The sequence below is a fragment of the Puma concolor genome, chromosome D2 (genome assembly GCF_028749965.1).
Source record: "Puma concolor isolate L17-30 chromosome D2, mPumCon1.1.hap2, whole genome shotgun sequence".
NCBI classification, from domain to species: domain Eukaryota; kingdom Metazoa; phylum Chordata; class Mammalia; order Carnivora; family Felidae; genus Puma; species Puma concolor.
The window spans coordinates 82958876-82981285 of record NC_141677.1 but is presented as its reverse complement, the minus strand read 5'-3'; the positions used below and the strand labels follow the sequence as shown (position 1 = coordinate 82981285).

At 45.7% G+C, this 22410-nt stretch overlaps 1 protein-coding gene across 5 annotated transcripts in view; it reads left to right on the top strand.

Annotated features, from left to right (window-relative positions):
• The window catches only part of CD2H10orf90 (chromosome D2 C10orf90 homolog), a 221997-nt gene that overhangs the window by 110741 nt on the left and 88846 nt on the right, over positions 1-22410 (top strand). Inside the window, exon 1 of one of the 5 annotated variants that reach the window (XM_086681153.1) lies at positions 14399-15021. The exons of 1 other annotated variant lie outside the window; for it this stretch is intronic. The gene's annotated coding sequence lies outside the window, so the exon portion shown is untranslated. Of the gene's footprint in view, positions 1-14398; positions 15054-22410 lie in introns of those variants that run through there. 3 more of the 5 variants (XM_086681159.1, XM_086681158.1, XM_086681156.1) reach the window with 3 other exon arrangements.

Sequence of the window (22410 nt, the reverse complement as noted above, 5' to 3'; positions counted from 1 at the left end):
GATTGAGGGTTGATGGGGGTGGGAGGGGAAAGTGGGTGATGGGCATTGAGGAGGGCACCTGTTGGGATGAGCCCTGGGTGTTGTGTGGAAACCACTTTGACAATAAACTTCGTATTAAAAAATAATAAAATAAAATAATAAAAAAATAAACACAATTGATTTTTGTATGTTTATGTTGTCTTCTGCAGCCTTGTTGAACTTACTAGTTCTAGGAGCTTTTTTTTAGATATTTTGAGGGATCCAGGTAGACAAGCATGTCATATATAAATAAGGACAATTTTATTTCTTTCTTTCCAGTCTGTTTTTTGTAGTAGGGAAATACTAGCTTTATAAAATAAACTGGGAGGTATTCTTTTTCTCTGGAAGGAATTTCTGTAGAATTGATGTTTAATTCTCCATTAAATGTTTGGTAGCATTCTCAAGTGAAACCAGCTGGGCCTGGAAATTTGGGGGGGGGCAGAGGATTTAATGATAAATTCAGTTTTCTTGATCGTTACAAAGCTAGTCAAATTGTGTGGTTCATATTGGGTGAGTTGCAGTAGTTTGTGTTTTCAGGGGATTGGTTCATTTCATCTCAGTTGTCAGATTTACATGTATAGACTTGTTCATAGTATTTACTTATCATCCTTTTAATGTCTGTAAGGTCTGTGGTGATATCTTTCTATTTCATTCCTGATATTGGTAATCTGTTTCTTCTCTTTCTTTCTCTTATTCGAAGTTTGTCAACTTTATTTACACCAGCTCTGTTCTATTGATTTTCTCTATTGTTTCTCTGGTTTTGACTTCGCTGATTTCTGTTTTACCTTTATAATTCCCTCCTGCTGCCTCCTTTGGGATTAGTTTGCCCTTATGTTCCTAGCTGCTTGAGGTGGGAGCTTAGAGTGTTGATTTGAAACTTTTCCTCTTTTCTGTTGTTGGCGTTTAGTGCTATAAATGCACTGCCACAGCTGTGTCACAAACGTTGATATGTTGTAGTTTTATTTTCATTCCCTTCCCTTCCCTTTTTCTTTTCTTTGAGGTGTCTTCTTTGACTCATTGATTATTTAGAAGTATGTTGCTTAGTTTCTAAGTGTTTGGGGATTTTCCTGTTACTGGTTTCTAGTTTGATCCCACTATAGTCAGAAAACACACTAGGTATGACTATGACTTTTTAAAATGTGTTGCTGTTTGTTTTATGGCTCAGGGCGTGGTGTATTTTGGTACATGTTCTGTGGCCCCTTGGAAGTGATGCGTGTTCTGCTGTCGGTGGACCCAGTGGTTTATAAATGTCGATGCGCTCCTCGTGGTTGTTGGGTATTGTTCAGTTCTTCTGTGTCCTTGCTGGTTTTGTGTCTGTCCCTTCTGTCCACAGTTGGGAGAGGGGTGTTAAGATCTCCTAGGATGATTTTGGGTTTGTCTTTCAGTTCTATCCACTTTGGCCGCACGTATTTCGCAGCTCTGTTGTATGAGACATACGCGGTTATGATTCTCCTGTCTCCTGGGTAGATTGGCTCTTTTATCATCATACATTGTCCTTCCCTTACTCTGGTGATTTTCTTTGCTCTGAAGTCTATTTGTCTGATGTTCCCATAGCTGCTCTTGCTTTCCTTTGATGCATGTTTCCATTCTTTCAGCCTGCCTCTATTGCTTTATTTATGTATTTATTAAAGTTTTTATTTATTTTGAGAGAGAGAGAGAAGGAGTGTATGAGCGAGGATGAGCAGGGGAGGGCCAGAGAAAGAGGGAGAGAAAGAATCCCACATAGGCTCCATGCTGCCCGCACAGAGCCCGACGCGGGGCTTGACCCCTTGAAACGTGAGATCATGACCTGAGCCGAAATCAAGAGGCAGATGCTTAACTGGCTGAGCCACCCAGGCACCCCTACTTGCTATCTTTAAAGTGAGTTTTTTGTGGATAGCAAATGGTCGGGTCATATTTTATAAACCACTCCACAAACTTCTGTCTTTTACTTTGTGTATTTGGACCACTTGCATTTAATATAATCATAAAGAAGTTAAGGCTTGAGTCAACCATTTTATTTGTTGTGTTTCCGCTTTTTCTTATGTTTTTCATTTCTCTGTTTTCTTTTCCTGCCTTCCTGTGGGTTACTTGAACATTTCTTATAATTTCATTGTGATTTAACTATAATTTTTTTCAGAATGTCTTTGTATAGCTTTTTTGATGGTTACTCTAGGGATGAGGTATTAGATGTAATATTCCATACATCACGTATATACATACATGATATATATACACACATAATATGAATTTATATCGTGCATGAACTATATCATATATACATGCTATTTACATAAAATTACCTGAGATATATATTTATATATACATGATATATACGTGATCTATAACATCTATTTATGTGTATATTTATGTATTTATATGTCTCATGTATGTATGTAATGCAAATGCATAAATTCAAAGGCAAAATTTATGAACGAGACTATGAAACCAGACCCAAACGCTTGCTATCTACATGAAACTCACTTTAAATATAGCAGTCTAGGCAGGTTGGATGGAAACAGATAGATCATGCAAACATTAATTGAAGGAGAGCAGCTAGCTATATTAAGTAGCTACACGTATAAAATCATAGTCTCTTGTCATCATTTTGCCAGTTCAAGTGACGTACAGAAACTTCATCTCCCTGTAAAACTCTTTACCCTCCCCCATTTATAATGCAAGGATTTAAAATACTTCCTTTATGTACATTTAGAACCACGTTAGATAGTGTTGTGATTTTTGCTGCAACCATTCAACATAACCCATGAAACCCAAGAGGGGAAGAAGACCTATTGTATTTATTCATACTTTTGCTCACTGTGTTCTTTCTTCCTTCCTGATGTTCCAAGTTTCATTCATCTTTTCCTTTCTGTTGAGAGAGAACTACCTTTAACATTCTCTTAGGGTAAGTCTGCTGGCCACAGATTTTCTTAGTTTTTTTCTTTTTTCTATCTGAGAATGTCTTGATTTTCCCCTTCGTTTCTGAATGATATTTTCCCGAGGTATATAGGATTCTGGGTTGAAAGTTCTTTTTTTTTTTTTTGGCACGTGAAAAATAGCGTGTCACTTCCTCTCCGTGGTTTTAGGGATTCCAGTAAATGTATTTACCAAAGGGAGAAAAAGAGAGAGTGCTATGTAAATATTGTGAGAAATTTCTGCCTCCACGTTTCTCAGCCATCTTGAGATCATAGGCAATGGGGAGAATTCAGCAGGAAAAAGTCATAGCATATTGATGAGAGTAATTTTAAAGGTTGCTTTATCAGTGACCAAAAAAGAGTGAGGCCTTGGTGTCATTCACTTGGCCAGGTATACAGGTCATGATACCTTCCTTGACATAATAAAAGGGAAGGGACAAGGAATTAATTAAGGCCGCAGAGACCCCCCCCCCCTTAACTAAGAGTTGGGATATTGGAAAACCAACCATAGCTTGTACACTTTGTACTCAAATGGTAATTTATGGGAGATTTTTACTACGCTCAGTGTCATGTCAGTTACCGTGGGTCCCTGGGGGGCTGGGACCTGGCTCTGGGTGAGAGAGATCAGAGGAGGGCCAGGAGTGACTAGATGGATGAAGGAGGGTGTTAGGAGTGTAGTCACACCCTCCATGACGTGGGAGGAAGGTGGAGGTGAAGGTGCGTTGTGCGTGACCTCAGCGAGGCTCTGAGTCACTTTCAGACACAGGATGGCAGGCACCACGTGTTTTACATAGCGGGTCAGCATTTATCTCTTCTAAAGATGAGTGTGTTGTTTAGAAGTCATTTTGCCCACGCTGGATACGAGAAATCAAGCCTAGAAATTGTCTTTAAGCACGCCTGGGTGGCTCAGTCAGTGAAGCGTCCGACTTCGGCTCAGGTCATGATCTCACCATTCGTGAGTTCGAGCCCCGCATCGGGCTCTGTGCTGACAGCTCGGAGCCCGGAGCCTGCTTCGGACTCTGTGTTTCCCTCTCTCTCTGCCCCTCCCCACTCATGCTCTGTCTCTCCCTCTCTCCTGAAATAAATAAACATTAAAATTTTTAAAAAATAAAGAAATTGTCTTCAGAACCCATCACCCTGCTGATCAGGAAGGAGGGAAAAATACTAAAATCACCAGATAATCAGAGGTCTTCCTGTCTTCTGGCCGTGCATGCGGTGAGATCAATAGCACAAGGCGGGGGCATCCCACCATCTGGGAAAGAGCGGGTTTCCGAGTAACTCTGCCAGGCCATGCTTTGCGCTCACTCCCCTCACTTAGGGAAAATCGATTCTGCTCTAGCATTGCCTGGTGGCTCTGTACCTTCCCTTCCCTGATTCCATCCTTCTCTTTACCTTCATTTAAGATAATCTTTCTAAAAGCTCCACTGACAAAGGGGAGGTGCTGAACGGCACAAATCCTGTTGACTCTTTAAGTGGAAACAAAGAATAAAACTCGGTGTGCTTGCTTTCTTGGCAGAGAATGTGTCTTGTGATTTACTTTTGTTAAGTGAGGTGTATCTGAAGCACTGCACAGAGTGACAGGTATTATTTCAAAGGATGACCCCCCGCAGGGGGACACGGTGTGGAGGGGAGAATGGGGCCAAATCCTGGAGGCAGCTGATTGACAGGCTGGGGGTGGGAAATTGACTCCCATCCAACGATGGGCTTGGCCGGATCCAAAGAACACGGCAGGTCATCTTCCTATGACATCATAGCCATGGTCTTGTGAGCTCCTTTGGATGCACAGTTTCAACCCTGCAAGGCCAAATGTGTGTCACAGAAGCCACCAATTAGGGCCGTTGGGCCAGATTCATCGCACAGAAGTATTTGGTTGGGCCCAAGAGTGTCTTTGCATACTTTGAATATTAAAAAAATTGGGAGATTTTAACTAAAAATTCAGGCATCGAGTTTCTCTTAAAAAACTGGGTTGGGCAACACTACTCCTGTTCCCATGAGCTGAAGTAAGGGGCCCGAGGGGAGGCTCTCGGTGCACCCCAGCCCCGCCCAGCCCGCTCTCTGCTTCCACGGCACCTGCTGTGGCTTCTGTGGACAGGTCATCCGGGATGCTGACCTAGGGCCGAGGGGAGCAGACAGCCCCGAGGCCGGAGTCGGCAGCTCACTCAGTCCTGTAGAGAATGTCAAGGTGACACCAGCTTTCGGAGTGTCCTCCACCACTTTTCTTTGCGAAAGGACTTTCTCGAAAGGAATAGCACTGCTAATGAAAATTGATTTTCCTTTCTAACAGTTTATTTTCCCGAGAACAAACACAGGGAATTCTTAAACACAGATGCTAATGGCCGATAGCACAGGCATGCAGAAGTACCATCTGTGATCGCCAGGGAAGAGCATAGTAGTGTTGGTCTTAGGCGCCATTGGTTCCAGTCTCGGAAAATGGGTTCATAACCAACTTCCAAATGGACTGAGAGGTGGTGGGTAAGGCCCCTCTGTGTGGGCAGCCTGCCCCAAGTGCCCCTGCTCTGTGCCCGCAGCTGTCCGAACCCTCTTCACCTTGTAGTCTGTAAAATTATCTGTGACTGACCCACCTCCCTTCTAGAACGTCAACCCCTTGACTGCCTAATAACATCCCGCATTTACCGCAGGCTGAAGGTGCACCGCATACGGTGCCGGGCACTTTATCTGAATTAACTCCGCGTGTCCTCCCAGCGGCCCTTTGAGGTAGGCATGTGTCATCCCTACTTTGCAGATGAGAAGACCAAAATGCAGGGACACTTCATTATGCACCAACAGACGGAGCCGGCAAGCTTGAACACTTACAGATTTGTTGAAGTGTGTCTAAGCAGTGTAGCACTTGAACGACTTAATTTTTATTACTACCACTTTATGGAACTAGAGATTATACGTTACAGTGTAAACTGTATATTTGTACATTTTTATTGCCGTACAGAGTTGTTTACACGAATCACATATATGTAATTTATAGGTGATTTAAGGGATGTTTAAGGGCAATTTGAGACGAAACGGTCCTTCAGTTTCTTCTTTGAGGCTCTCAACAAAACCAACGACACCCATTTGCCAGATTTTTAATTTTGTTTTATTTTTTAAACAACTAAGCACCAGCAAACATATACATCTATCTTGGGGCATGTGTGGAATTGAATTTTAGAAGTGAAATTCATGGGTCACAAGGTATATACTTTTGGGTTTTTTAGTTATTTTATTTATTTTTTGAGAGAGAGAGCGAGACTGTGCACAAGTCGGGGAGGGGCAGAGAGAGAGGGAGAGAAATCTCAAGCAGATTCTGCAACAGCACAGAGCCTGACTCGGGGTTCGAACTCAGGAACCGTGAGATCTTGACCTGAGCTGAAACCGAGAGTCAGATGCTTAACCGACTGAGCCACCCAGGCGTCCCAGGTATATACATTTGAAATTTGATACATATCACCAAATTTCCCTCCCAAAAGTGCTCTACTGGTTTATATTTGAGCCAAGTGTGGAGAGAACCCACTTTCCCACACCCTAAGACTGGATTTTTTGAAAAAATACATTTATTTTGAGAGAGAGAGAGAGAGGAGGGGCAGAGAGAGAGGGAGAGAGAGAATCCCAAGCAGGCCCTGTGCTGTCAGCACAGAGCCCAACATGGGGCTCAATCTCACGAACTGGGAGATCATGACCTAAGCCGAAATCAAGAGTCGGACACTTAACCGATTGAGCCACCCAGGCGCCCCCAATACTGGATTTTTATAGTTGTGTGTGTGCGCGCGTGTTTGCCAAACTAAGAAAAGGGTAATGTATCTCGCTGCTGTTTTCATTGGGGTGAAATTCTCATAACAAAAAAATGTATCCATTTTAAAGCATGCACTGCATGAACACTCACGATGTTATACAAACACCACCTCTCTCCGGTTCCAAAACCTTTCTCCACTCCCAATGAAAGCCCTTCCTACTCATACCTCCCCCCAGTTCTTAGCAACTACTAATCTATTTTTCATCATCGTGGCCTGACCTATCTGGACATTTCATGTAAAGGGAATCATATACTGTGTGATCCTCTGTGTCTGGCTCCTTTTACTCAGCACGATGTTTTCGAGAGTCATCCATGTTGTAGCGTGTGTCAGCACCTCATTTCTTCTCACAGCTGAATATTTCCGTTGTATCTAGGTACATATATATATATAAAATCACTCGTGTAATGTACAAATTTGTTTATCCATTCGTCGGTGGATATTTGGGTTGTTTCCACCTGTCGGCTATTGTGAATAGTACTGATACAAAGGTTTGCATACAAGTGTTTATCTGAGTACCTGTTTTCAGTTCTTTTGTGTGTGCGTGTATCTATATACGCATACATACATGCATGCATGTGTATACATATATATGATAACATGGTCATATGGTAATTATGTTTAACTCTTTGAAGAACTTCTAAACAGTTTTCCATAGCAGCCATACTATTTATAGTCCCACCAGCAATGTATGGGAAGTTTCATTCCTTCCCATCCTTACTACTACTAATTTTTTTCTGGTTTTTTTTTTGTATGTTTGTTTTGTTTTAGATTTAATTATAGCCACAGTAGTGGATATAAAGCAGTGTCTTACGGTGGTTTTGATTTGCATTTCCCTCATGACTGAGGATGTTGAGATTCTTTTCATGTGCTCATTGGCCATTGGATAGTTTCTTTGAAGAAATGTCTGTTCAAGTTCTTGGGCCATGGGGTTGCTTGCCTTTTTGCTGTTGAGTTGTAGAGTTCTTTTTTTTTAATTTTTTTTTTTCAACGTTTATTTATTTTTGGGACAGAGAGACAGAGCATGAACGGGGGAGGGGCAGAGAGAGAGGGAGACACAGAATCGGAAACAGGCTCCAGGCTCTGAGCCATCAGCCCAGAGCCCGACGCGGGGCTCGAACTCACGGACCGCGAGATCGTGACCTGGCTGAAGTCGGACGCTTAACCGACTGCGCCACCCGGGCGCCCCTGTAGAGTTCTTTATATATGCAGGACTCTGGATCCTTATCAGGTATATGATCTGCAAACATTTTGTTCCATTCTGTAGGTTGTCTTTTCACTTTCTTGATGATATCCTTTACTGCAGAAGGTATTATTTCATTTTCTTTAAACATTGTTTTACTTTATTTTTTCTCAATTGCTAAAAACCTCCAGCTCCTTTTAATTGAATATTGTCCCATTGTGTTTGTTTTTCTGTGAAATCTGTGTTCAAATCACTAACTCACTTTTATAAAGTATGTTCTTCTAATATAATCATAGAAGTTAATATTATGTCCTGTGTATGTATCCTTTTAATGTTTCTTCCAGTCTGTTGCTTGCTATTTATTTATTTTTTTTTTTTCAACGTTTTTATTTTTTTATTTTTGGGACAGAGAGAGACAGAGCATGAACTGGGGAGGGGCAGAGAGAGAGGGAGACACAGAATCCGAAACAGGCTCCAGGCTCTGAGCTGTCAGCCCAGAGCCCGACGCGGGGCTCGAACTCACGGACCGCGAGATCGTGACCTGGCTGAAGTCGGACGCTTAACCGACTGCGCCACCCAGGCGCCCCTGTTGCTTGCTATTTAAATTTTTTTTTTGCTTGTCATTTAATTCTGTATGTAATAATATTTGTCGTATACAAGTTACTCATTATTTTACACTTTGACTATCTATCTTTTATGGCCTCTGGATATTTTTTCTTCTTTAAGAGGACTTCTAATATTATAAAAAAATATTCTTGGGGCGCCTGGGTGGCTCAGTCGGTTGAGCGGCCGACTTCGGCTCAGGTCATGATCTCACGGTCCGTGAGTTCGAGCCCCGTGTCGGGCTCTGTGCTGACAGCTCAGAGCCTGGAGCCTGTTTCAGATTCTGTGTCTCCCTCTCTCTGACCCTCCCCCGTTCATGCTCTGTCTCTCTCTGTCTCAAAAATAAATTAAAAAAAAAAAAACGTTAAAAAATTAAAAAAAAATATTCTTTTATTTTTTTTTAATTCCACTTTTTATGTTTACACTTTTGATCTATTTCAAATTTAGTTTTGTGAATAGCTTTATTTTTTTAAAGGATTTTTAACTAATCTCTACCCCCAACGTGGGGCTCAAACTCAAAACCCTGAGATCAAGAGTCACACGCTCCACCAACTGAGCCAGCCAGGCGCCCCATGAATGGGTTTAAATACGGACCATAGCATTATTTTATCCCTAAATGGATCATCAATACCAATCCTAGTCCCTTTGATTTGTAACATCTTGTTGATAGTACAAGGGTGTCTGACTTTCTGTTTTATTTCACTGATCTGTCCATCTTTTCCTTTGCTGAGACCACACTGTTTGAATTATTAACACAGCATTTGAATAAGTTTTGATACGTATTATGGCAATATCGCACTTTTAGTATGTATAATCAAAATTGACTTGGGTATTCTTATGTATTCTCTTTTCCACATACATTTATGAATCATACTTTGAACTTTCATTTAATATTTATTTATTGTCCATTTTTAATTAAGTTTGGAATATATAAATTAACTTGGACAGTGTTGACTTTACAATTTGACCTCTTCATCCGGAAACGTGTGCTTCCTCACGCACCTAGCCTTTCCTTTGTCTCCTCGAGTACAATTTTAGGATTTTCTCAACCTAGGTGTAGCAGATTTCATGTTAGATGCATTCCTTTTCTTGCCAGTGTTAACTTTTTTCTCCTGATGATTTGTAATTGATTATTGCTATTCTTTGTGATGCTTGGAAGTAGTTTTTGATTGTGCTTTAACCACTCAGCTCTGCCATTGGTTCTAATGGTTTTCAGCTTAGACCCTTGGGTTCCCAAGTGGACAATCACATCGTCTGAAGTCGTGAGAGTTTTGTCTCTTCCCTCTTTATCTTACTGTGTCGGCAGCGCCCCCGCGATCTTGGGAATGCTTGCCTTGTTCCCAGCTCCTAAGGTTTCCTTGTCTGGAAGTTCATATTTTATCATAAGAAATCTCTTTTTTTTTTAAAAAAATTATGTACTTATTTAATAAGTACATGCTGGAGAAATTTAATTTGTAAGCTTTTCCAAATACAGTGGTCTTAGAGATTTTGCCCATTTTATAAAAATCACAAAGTAAGCATTATATTTCTTCTGCTTCATTAAAACATTTTAATCAAATTTTAATATTTGATCATTTCCTGGGTGCTCTATTTACTGAACAAATTTATTTCTGTAGCAGTTTGGCTGAAGGTCTGTGTGACTGGAAGAATCACTAAAATGTGTTTATTCAGGGGCACCTGGGTGGTTCAGCCGGTGAAGCGTCTGACTTCGGCTCAGGTCATGATCTCCTGGTTCGTGAGTTCGAGCCCCGCGTCGGGCTCTGTGCTGACAGCTCGGAGCCTGGATCCCGCTTCAGATTCTGTGTCTCCTTCTCTCTCTGTTCCTCCTCACTCACACTCTGTCTCTGTCTTTGTCGTCTGTCTCTCTCTCTCAAAAATAAATAAAGATTAAAAAAAATTTTAAATGCATTTATTTATGATTTGACCCTTTAAATAATGTTGTAGACAGAGGCAACTTCTTTGATGGGAAACCTTCACCAGGTCATGAAATGCTACTGCAGAGACTCCACAAACAACAAAGAATCCTTCTACGCGGGCACACACACACACACACACACACACGCGCGCGCACGCCCACGCGGTTAACTTTCTGAACATGGTGACCTTGTTGGGGATACCAATTCGCCATCACTTGCCTGTGGTAATTTTAGCCCCTCTCTGTCGTGGAACAGAGCCCTACTGTGGGGTTTTCCTCTATTCACCAAAGTTTGCTTTCCCTGGTAGATGTTTTGCTCTCCGTGGTAAATGCACGAATCCAAGCTACAGTAGAATTGCTGAGTGTTGCAAATGTGAGAAAATACTTCCGGAAGTGCCTTACTCTGCCACCGCGGTGGGAAGGTCCCTCTGCACTGCCTTGCTCAGTGCTGGGACTGCAGGGCCTGCTCCAGGCTCTTTCTCCCCGTGGCCCTAGAGACACAGAGGTTTAATGAAGTTCAAGGCTAACTTTGCTCCCGGCTCATCTTGCTACGGCAGAAATCTCTTGCCCGTCAGCCAAGGACCATTGCTGGCTGGAGCTCAGCTGGCAGTGTGCCTCCCATCGACATGTTAACTATTTCACAGCCACCTTGGTCTTCTCGGGTTTCCCTGTCCTGGTTTGCAGTTAGCCTCGCTGTTAGTTACTTCTGGGGGAAGCCCCGGTCTGCGGGGTGAAGGAAGCTACGTCCGGAAGGAGCAGAGGGAGAACAAGAAGGAGGTTCAGAGTGTGGTCTCCCGAGGCATCTGACTTGAGCGGGAATTCCAGTTCCTGCACTTGGGAGCTGTGGGGTGTTGGGCAAGTTCGCACCATTTCACCCAGCCCCGGCTTGCTTGTGTGCTAACCGTGGTGAATCAGACGTGGGGAGCCGTGGGGGCTCAATGAGAAAGGGAGTGACACCCATAGCAGCCTATGGCATGTGGGGAATCGTAGTAAGGGTCTCCTGGGACACTCAAACAAAGGACTACACATGGAGTGGTTTAGACAGCAGGAACGTATTACTTTCCAGCTCCGGAGGCCTAACATCCAAAATCAACGTGTCACTGGCAGAGTTGGGTCCTTCTGAGACTGTGACACATGGACGATCCGTTCCGTCCTTCTCGTTCCCCACTCATTTCTTGGCTCATTCATGCATCACCCTGCTCTCTGCCTTTATCTTCACATGGTCTCTCTGTGTGTGTGTGTGTGTGTGTGTGTGTGTGTGTGTGTGTGTGTGTATTGTCTGTGTCCAAACTTCCCCTTTTTATAAGGATACCAGTCATATTGGATCAGGGCCACCCTACTGATCTCATTTCAACCCAATCACCTTAGGACTTCAACATAGGTATTTGGGGGGGGGGGGAGGCACCATTTAACCCATGACAATATTCAATAAATCTTCTCGATTTCAAAAAAAAATGTTCAATAAAGAATAACCAGTTGAAACCTAGAGAATTACCTCCAGATGAAAGAGACCACGATTCTCTGCTGAGCCATGCAATTTCTTGAGCATCCAGAGAATTCTTCAGACAGAAAAAAAGTACATTTCTGTTGCGTTGAGTTGCAGGAGATTTAGGTGGGGAGGAATCGGGGGATCTTCATCTCAGAGGGAGACAACCCGGGAAGCCTGGACACGAGGTTTGTGGGCTCACTCTGTGGCACTACCTGGGAAAGCCCCCGGGGCGGAAAGAGAGGAGAGAGGAGTGCTCCCTGCAAAGCGCTTTGCTGTGGCAACTGAGGCAGTGGCTGTGTCTGTTAAAGATGCTCAGTTTTGGGGCGCCTGGGTGGCGCAGTCGGTTAAGCGTCCGACTTCAGCCAGGTCATGATCTCGCGGTCCGTGGGTTCGAGTCCCGCGTCGGGCTCTGGGCTGATGGCTCAGAGCCTGGAGCCTGTTTCCGATTCTGCGTCTCCCTCTCTCTCTGCCCCTCCCCCGTTCATGCTCTGTCTCTCTCTGTCCCAAAAATAAATAAACGTTGAAAAAAAAAAATTAAAAAAAAAAAAAAAGATGCTCAGTTTTCACAAGAGCCAGGTAACTGGAGGGCATTTTGGGGGGCCGGGTTGCTAGGCAACAGCTTTCTCCTTTCCCGGGGAAGGTATGAAGCATCCTGTTCCCCTTGTTCAGATGTCTCTTCTTTGGTAAAGTCTGGATTTAGAGACTCGGTGACATTTTAGAACTTTCGGTGGGAGGGGTGGCGGTGAAGGGCGGGGTGGGGGGCATGCATATATGTAATCAGTTAACAAAATCTAAACAGAAAGCCCTCCTGTTGGAAACGACATGGCTGACGTTGCCTCTGCTGCTTCTTGGCTATTTTTCTTATTGAATCGCCTACGAGCATCTGGGTTGTCTGACTATTTGGTCCTCAGCAGAAGTGGAAGTTAAGGATCAATGGACTGCCAAGTTTAGGTGTGATATCAAGCCTGGCTCCTCCTTTACTTTCAAATTTCAAGTGCTGGTGATAAAAAAGCAATTACCTGTTATCTTTTGTTGGAAAGACAGATAAGCACCAAACCCACTTACATTTCTCTTTATTTTTACGTCCCTCTGTTTGTTGAATGTCAGGTGTTTTTATTCTGAGGACTCAGCAGGAGAATGGGTGACTTGCCAGATCCAGCCCTTGGAAGCTTTGTTTCAGGGGAAACACGAGGCTGGTGATCCAGGACCCCAAGTTTCCTCACCTGGCCAGACTTCTTGCTGCAGGATTTTCGGGGCTACCTTTGAGCAGCAGACATTTTTATCAGACTCGGGCAGGGCGCCGAAAGAATTCAAGGGCATTTTTGTCTGTAAGAACACAGATATGGCTTCATGCGTCGTTTTGCGGTGGGCGGGCTGAGTGTGGAGGGCACAGGTGGAAGCCGGTGCAGCCTGGTGGGGGAGCTTTGGGGTGACGTCGGGCAGGACGGGCTTTGCATCCAAGTCTTTGCCCAAGAGCGTTTAGTGAACACTGCCTCAAACCACTACCGCCCCAGCCGCCCCTTTCCCAGGTTCAAGGTTGCATCACCCCCCCACCCCCGCCCGCATCCATCGATGGAGGATGTTCTGTGTCCCACAGTGGGACCGCTTGTTCCAGACCAAAGACCGGGTTCCTAGGTCAGTGCCCACCGACTCCCAGGGCCGCACCCCTGAAGGGGCCCCTTGGGGAACCCTTGACATGCAAAGGGTGAGCTTCTCTCCTAACCATGTGCCTCCGGTGGCCCAGATGGCTCTTTAGGGCTTGTAGCTCCGTTCCACACCAATGGGAGCAAGAGTGGGAGTCAAGATTCTGTTCCACCTGTCACTTACTCGTGGTCCCTGCAGTGACAGCTCAGATTGTTCTTGGAGAAGAGGAGCCCCTAGCAGGGATTACAGCGTTCGTACCTCATGTGGCCTTGAGTCGGTGCACACTGGAGGTTCGAGGGCAGGTATGCCGCCCACGGGGGTTTGTATGGCTCATGGTGGTCCAGGCCCTGCCCCTCTAACACGGAGGTTCTGAGGAAAATGAAAAAAAAAAAAAAAAAAAAATATATATATATATATATATATATATATATATACACACACACACAAACGTATATAAAATTATATATATATATATATATATATATATATATATATATATATATATATATATGGAGAGAGAGAGAGAGAATCTGAATCCCTGCTGCTGTGGGTTTCAATTGTAAATATTTTTCTCACTGTTTCCTTTACATCCACGGATTTCGAACAATACGACTAGATGTGTAAAGGTCTGAGCACAGCTTCACGTTTCGCAATCTGGCCGCAGGAATCTATGAGAGGTTTGGAGATCTGTTTGAAAGCTTCCTGGGTCCGACGTGAAAATACGCAGCTCTTCGCGGGAGCGTGACCTCAGGTGCTGCGAGCAAGCCACCTGGGCACCCGTTCCTGGGCGAGGTGGGGGTGGCCGGTTTCTGCTCCCAGGGAGCCGATGCAAGGCGGGGGTGGGGGGGGGGGCGGTGGTGAGTCCACAGAGACTCCCCACGGCCAACAGCCCCGTGCAGACCCTGCCAGGTGTCGAGAGGCAGCACCGTGTTCCCACCGTGTGTGTGGCAGGTGGACGGGAGCTCGCTGAGAGGCTCCAGCTTCTCCAGGAATGTCCCCGATTCTGTCAGTTTGCTGGGGGAGGAGGGAAGCCGAATGAGAACATGACGGGAACAAACAGACCTGGAATTCGTTCTAGGGGTTTCGATCTTTCTCAGTAGGAAAATGAAGGTTGTAGGGATCCTGTGGGATTATCATGTTTTCTTCCCTTGGGGGCGAATGAGGGGCCCAGGAAAGCCATCTCTGTAGACATCATAAAAGGGCTGCCTATGTCTCTTGGGTCCTGGTTTATGACACCAGTGACAGACACACCCATGAAAGGAGGCACCGTATCCCAAACACGGCAGCGGCCTCTGTTGGGGAGGACGCCTTCCGGCCAGACCCAGAGGACTGGGAGAATCGGAGAGGAACATGCCTCGTGACAGCTGTAAGGGCAGGTGCCGTGGAGGATGGCAAATGTGACACCTAAGAAAAGGAAATGACAGGGAAACTCTCCAGCGACAAGACCAGAGAAGCGCTGAAGGGAGGCCTGCGCTGGAAACGCAGGTGATCAGGTACCACACAGAAGTGGATTTTGCACAAGCAGGTCGACCTGGGAGTCCCATGGGGGCAGGAGGGCTGGTGGGACAGGACTTGCACCCTGGAGGTACAATGCACAGGTCTTCCCCAGGGAAGCGGATCTCGTGGGCGCAAGAAGGAAACCCCTCGGCTGGAGGGGGCACCGTGGCTCGTAGCTCTACGCGAGGGTGTGAGGAGGGAGAAAGAGCAGAGGCTGCCTGCTCACAGAGAATCGTTGCATTTCTCCCTCCCTCTTCTTTTTTCTTTTTAAAACATGTTTTATTTTCCGTTTTGAGAGAGAGAGTGTGAGCGGGGAAGGGGCAGAGAGAGAGGGGGACAGAGCGTCTAAAGCCAGCTCTGCGCTGACCGACTGTCAGCGCAGGGCCCGACGCGGGGCTCGAACTCACGGACCACGAGATCATGATCTGAGCTGAAGTTGGGCGCTCAACCGACTGACCCCCCCCCCCAGGTGCTCCTTCCTCCCTCTTCTTTAGATGCAGAACCACCCTTGGGGGTTCGGGTCTAATCTGGTCCCAGCTCTTCTGGGGATCCTGGCCTCTCAGGAGAGGTCCCACGTGGACACACTGATTTGGGCCCGCCCCGGAGAAACCAGTGCTTGTAATGGGGCCCAGGTGAGCAAACTTTTCATTCGCTCTTACACGGTGAGAGGTTGACTTTGCTGAACTCAGACTCGCTCTCAGGTGCTCCGACGTCCAAGCTCATTTCTCGTGGCTTTGTCTCCCCAGGAGCCAGATCAGGCTCTTGCCCCTGGGAAGCCCATCCATCCGGGCCAGCAACCGCTGAGCACTACCAGAGCAGCTGGTTTGTTTTTCTGGGGGCAGAAGCTTCCAGAGGGAAATAGTTCGAGCTGGGCCTTACATGATAAGACAGATTTGCCCTGAGTTGAAAGGCACTTACTTCAGAATCACACTGTTGGGTTCTGGGTTTATATGAATGGGGTTTGGCAATACAGTGGCAAGCTTTTCCTTCCTTCATTCCTTCGTTCCTTCCTTCTTCCTTCCTTCCTTCCTTTCCTCCTTTCCTCCCTCCCTTTCTTTCTTTCTTCCTTCCTCCCTTCCCTTCCCTCCCCTCCCTTCCCTTCCCTTCCTTTCCCTTCCCTCCCCTTCCCTCTCCTCCCCTTCCCTTCCCTCCCCTCCCCTCCCCTTCCCTCTCCTCCCCTTCCCTTCCCTTCCCTCCCCTCCCTTCCCCTCCCTTCCCTTTCCCTTCCCTGTCCCTTCCCTTTCCCTTCCATTCCCTTCCCTTTCCCTTCCCTTCCCTTCCCTTCCCTTCCCTTCCCTTCCCTTCCCTTCCCTTTCCCTTTCCCTTCCCTTCCCTTCCCTTTCCCTTTCCTTCCCTTCCCTTTCCCTTCCCTTTCCCTTCCCTTCCCTTTCCCTTCCCTTTCCCTTCCCTTTCCCTTCCCTTCCCTTCCCTTCCCTTTCCCTTTCCCTTCCCTTCCCTTCCCTTCCCTTCCCTTCCCTTCCCTTTCCCTTCCCTTTCCCTTCCCTTTCCCTTCCCTTCCCTTTCCCTTCCCTTCCCTTCCCTTCCCTTCCCTTCCCTTCCCTTCCCTTCCCTTTCCCTTCCCTTTCCCTTCCCTTCCCTTTCCCTTCCCTTTCCCTTCCCTTCCCTTTCCCTTCCCTTCCCTTCCCTTCCCTTTCCCTTCCCTTTCCCTTCCCTTTCCCTTCCCTTCCCTTTCCCTTCCCTTCCCTTCCCTTCCCTTCCCTTCCCTTCCCTTCCCTTCCCTCCCCCTCCCCTTCCCCCTTCCCCTTCCCCTTCCCCTTCCCCTTCCTTTCCAGAATGCTTGCTTTGTGCTCACTCTGTATATGAGTCCTGACTCCACTTATTGGGGGCTGACCCAGGGTGACCCAGCTTGGATGGAACCCAGTAAAGGCTCCAGCCTCAGGGTCCGAGAGTTCCTGGGGCCAAGGCAAGTGCTGATGAATGGGACAAAGATGTAGCCGTGATGCCAGCCCCTGGGAGGGGGGCCTCGGAGCCCAGCTCTGTGACTTCTTGGAAGGGAACATCTGCAGTCACTAGCAGCACCTGCTCCCCCAGTGGTGACAACCAGAAATGTCTCCAGGTAGTGCCAAATATTGCTCAGGAGGCAATTAGCCCAGCTGAGAACCACTGGTCTATGTTTAGGAGGGACACTGATTTGTAGTTTTCGTACCTCCTCTCTATGTTTTGTAATGTCTTTAGCAGATATTACTGTTAGTCTGTGGTAGGTTGTGCTGACCGTCTCTAATTTCCCAAGAGTCTTGTAGTATTGGCCTTATCTTTCTTCTTGAAGTTCATCTTTGCGATATATGCCTACAGGCTGCCTGAGCTAAGATTTGATTTTCTGCTGTCTCATCCTGTTCATTGTTTCCAGTGAAGCCATCGGTGCCTGGAGTTTTCTTTATAAAAAGGTGTTTTTAATAATGCCTGAATTCCTATAAGAGCTATAGGACTCCTAAGATTTTCTGTTTTATCTTGCGTCAATTTTGGTAAAGTCGTATTTTTTAAAAGCAATTTGTGCATCTTTTCTGTGTTGAATTTATTCCCATAAAACATGTTCATTGTCCTTTTCACGCCTGTCGTCTTAACACCTCTTCCATTCCTGGAAGTGGCTACTTGTATGTGTTTTTCATGGCTTTCTTGATTGGTTTTGTTGGTTTTTCTTTCCCTCAAAAACCCCAGTTTTGGTTTTGCTAATTTTTCTTTCATTTTTTTCCCTGTGCTTTCATTCATTTCTTCTCTTATTTTCATTTGCTTTTTGTCATCCATGTTAATGTGTGCAGCTGTCGTTTATTTATATTCACTGCTGGGTTGTTGACTCTCTCACTATTTATAAGTTCTCCTATCAGAGTACATTGTGGTTGTTTTCAGGATTTTGTCATTAAGAGCAATGGTGCTGTGGACAGTCTTGGAAATTCTGGTGTCAACGAGCAGGTTTCTTAGACATACACACCATATGTCATTTATTCTAAGACACATAATTTCTTATATCTTAATGTGTCTGAAATCAGAATGTGTCTTAAAATTCCTGGCATCTCAGAGCATAATTGGAAGCTTTTTCTTTCGTGGTGATACATAAGAGAATGGTACATCTTATACTCAACGAAGTGCTGAATTTTGATGAAATACTGTAAATCAGAACGAGCTCATCTTCACCTTCCCTAGGTCACGGTCACAGTGGTTGTGTCAGCGGATGCTTATCTGCCAAATATGGGAGTCGCTGTTGCCCTGTATCTTTACCAATATTTAGCATTGTTATTTTTTACCAGTTGGGTAGATATGAACCAGTCTCTTATTATGATTTTATTTCCATTTCTCTATTTACTGATGAGGTTATTCAACGAACAGATATATGTATCCATATCTATCTATTCAGTTCAGTTGTTCAGGGAACAATTCCTCTTCTGAGAAATGTATGTTCTATCTTTGCCTATTTTTTCCATTGGGTTGCCAGTCTTCCTCAAATTAATTTATGGAAGTTTTTTCTTATTGTTATACTAACTCTCTGGGGGGTTCCAAATACCTTATTCTAATTTATAGCTTCCTCTTTTTATCACATCTATCAGTGGTCAGAAGTTCTTAAAAATACTTGAATTCATCAAACTTTTATTTGGTAATGTTTGCTTTGGGGACATTTTAAAGGTATCGTGTCTTTCCCAAGGTCATGACTGTTTTATCTCTTAACAGTTTCAAAGCCTTACCTTTCCAATTTAAGTTTTTAGATTATCTGGAGTTGATTTGTGGGCATGGGAGGGTGTAGGGAATGGATTTTGGTTTTTAAACTACTGACAACTAATTGTCCCAGCATCGTTTATTATGGTTTGTTTTTATCCATGCCACCTCACTATTTTTCACATTTCATATATGGGAGCGTCTCTTTCTGGGTTCCTTATTCTTTTCCACTAGTCATTTTTTTGTTTATTCCTGTAGCGATACACTGACATTTTCTCTACATTTTTAAATTTTGATATCTGATAGGGAAAATTCCTCTGCCCTGACTATTTGTGTGTCTGTCTGTCTTCCAAAGGCAGCCTATCGATAACCCTGTCCTCTTAGGTTTGACATCTTCCCTCACACACACAAAGAGGCTGGGGTCATGTGGGCATCTTAGAGAGTCCCACAGGAAGCGGGGCATCGACAACTAGGTGCTTCTAGAAGCCTCCCATCCCAGATGGTGGGAATATTCTCTTAGAAGGACTTGAGAGTCTAACCTGATGGATGAGGTTGGGATTGATGAGCCCATTTTTCAGATGAGGAAGTTAAGAAAAGGCAAGTGACTTTTTCGGTTCACATGGCTAGTCCATGGTGAATCTGGCCTTCAGTGCAGGTCAGTTTCATGGGTTTCCACTGCCCTCTGCACAAAGCAGGGTTTCCTGTGATCATGCAGCCCCAACTTAGTCGGGTAAGTTGTGCATCTCATGCCCAGACGAGCTCCTCAGTGTTACCCTTCATTCGGTCTCAGGTTCAGCCCCACCCGGCCCCACCTGACCTGTTTTTCAAGAAGCTGGAGCTGCTCTGCTTTTGCTCTTTCTGCCCAACTACCCTTCTCGTTTACGTCTCTAGCCTATTTAGAAAAAATATCTGCTCTTACGCTTCTAAAATTCCCTTAGATTGGTGTGTTCTCCCTCTCTTTGCTCAGACACCTAAAAGTGCTAAATCTTGGTGTTTGCTCCTTTTTTTTCACCTTCCTAAGAGCCGGTGGACCCATGGCCAGGTGTCTCCTTAGGCACCGCTCCTTTGTGTCTCTGTGCAAGTAGAGAGAAAGGAAAGGCTATTCTGGGGAGCCGGCAGGAGAGCGGTAATTACTGAAGCTAATGCTTCAGCTCTCTCTAAAGTTCAAGTTCATTAGTGAAACTTTATCTTGTCATTCTAGTTTCTGGTTTCTGATGAGCTGGTACTTATTTTGCAATCAAGAGTAAAAATGTTGAATTATAATAATAACTAGAATCATTAACTTTTGCTAAAATGTTAAGCTGCATATAAACTCCACACAGACAGAGATGTTCTGTCTGTTTTGCTCATTTCTGTGACTTCAGGGTCTACACTAGTGCCTGGCACAGGGTTGGTGATACATAAATATTCCCTGGAGAAGTAAATGAATTTTATCGAGTGCTTTCTATATACCAAGCCACATCCTAATACCCAGTGAAACAGATACCATCATCCCTGTTTTGCAGATGGGGAAACTGAGGCACAGAGAGTTCGGGAACTTGTCCAAATCACAAACTTTTTTGTTATTTATTTTTTATTGAAGTATAATTAATATACAGTGTAATGTTAGTTTCAGGTGATTCAACAATTCTATACATTACTCAGTGCTCTTCACGCTAAGTGAGGTCTTAATCCCCTTTGTCTATTTCACCTACCCCCTACCCCCCACCCCCTCTCTGCCAACCACTCGTTTTATGTATTTAAGAGTCTGGGTTTTTGTTTTTGTTTTTCTTTTTTTTTATTTTTTTAACATTTATTTATTTTTGAAAGACAGAGAGCGTGAGCAGGGGAGGGACAGAGAGAGGGAGACACAGAATCCGAAGCAGGCTCCAGGCCCTGAGCTGTCAGCACAGAGCCCGACGCGGAGCTTGAATTCACAAACAGTGAGATCATGACCTGAGCCGAAGTCGGACGCTTCACCGACTGAGCCACCCAGGCGCCCCATGTTTTTGTTTTTCTCTCGAAGTTACACATTTTAAGTGGTCAAACTAAACTCAAGTTCTTATTTATGGAATGCCAAAGGACCTTCTCTTAGCTTCCATGAAATAATGTCTCTCTCACTGAAGGTCCATTAATGTGAAACCCTGTCTATGGGAGTCTGAGAATCACTGTTGTTCAGTTCACACATTTAGGGGGGTGGGGGAAAGGGAGGCATCATTACACATCTTTTTCTTACAGTTGCTATAAATAGACAAGTAACCCAATTTAAAAATGAGCAAAGGGTCTGCATAGACGTTTCTTCAGAGACATACACCGACAGCCAACAATCACATGAAAGAGTAGACAATATTTTAGTCATTAAGAGAATGCAAATCGAAACCACAATGAGATGGCACTACCCACCCTATAGTCAGAAAGATGGACAGTAATGGGGGACCCGGGTGGCTCAGTTGGTTGGGTGTCCGACCTTGGCTCAGGTCGTGATCTCCGGCCCTGCATCGAGCTCTGTGCTGACAGCTCAGAACGTGGATCCTGCTTTGGATTCTGTGTGTGTGTATCTCTCTCTCTGTCTCTGCCCCTTCCTGCTCGTGAGCTCGCTCTCTCTCTCTCAAAAATAAATAAATGTTAAAAAAATTAAAAATAAAGTAGAAAATGTCAGCTGCAGAGAGGGGAGTCTAGCCGGGAGGGGTGAGTTAGAAGACAAGGCGAGCTGGAGAGCAGGGCTCTCTCCCAGGAGCCTGACTGACTCTGCCGCTCCCCAGCTGGAGCTGCTCTGGCAAGCCCTGCCCCTCTCAGAGCCTCCGTGTCCTTTCCTTGCAAAGCAGCCGGTGTGGACGAGCTGATATTTGCGGCAGCCTTTCTCCTTATCTGCCTCCACGTTGAAGGGGGTGGGTTTCCTGGGTCTCGTATAGGGTCTGTTAGATCAGGAGGGACTGGCAGGGAACATGGGGCTCTGGATCTTTGCCCCGTTAAACAGGAGCATCAGTGGTAACAAAAATGGGAAAACCACACCATTCAAAACCAACAGTGCCCAGCGAACACAGCAACCTTGTCTATCTGGCCCGCGCAGCTGCTAAGCTTTCAGGGAGATGTGTAGACGAGGGGCCACTCGGCTTCCTGCACAGACACCCGGGAGCAGGGTCGAGTGTGCGTGAGCATCCCCGAGCCTGGGCTCTCGGACCCGGGTCAGGGCCGGCAGCTCTCTCCCCCGACAGGGCCCCGAGATACAGTGTGCGCCCAATGGCTCCTACACGCCATTTACCTAAATGAGAGATTGACGACCGGGCGCCCTTGGGTGCCGCGCCACCCTCGTCTGTCCAGCTCACGGGGGAGCCTGTTTCCCTCTCCGCGGGCTCCTGCCAGGTCAGGCGGACACAGGGCGAGAAACGAGAAGCCGCACAGACCCACAGACTGGAGTCAGGTTGCTCCTCGGGAAGGAGACGAAATCCACGCTGACGTCTCATGAAAATATTCCTGTGGCTTGTTTGCGTAACGCGCCCTGAGCCGACAGGTTGTCTTGGTCTCGTGGAGCGTGTGGCTCTACGGCTGGGCTGGACGTCACTCCGGGTCCTTTTGCGGGAGGTTTCGAAGACCGCCCGGTTTTCTGCCCTGTGTGGCGCTTGCCCTCCAGGCCTGAACTAAAAGCAAACAAACAACTCCCCCTTGCTCATCCTGCAGGACGCTGCCTTGGCTGCAAGTCGGCTGAGTGCGTTCCGTTGCAGCCTGGGGCACATGGGGTG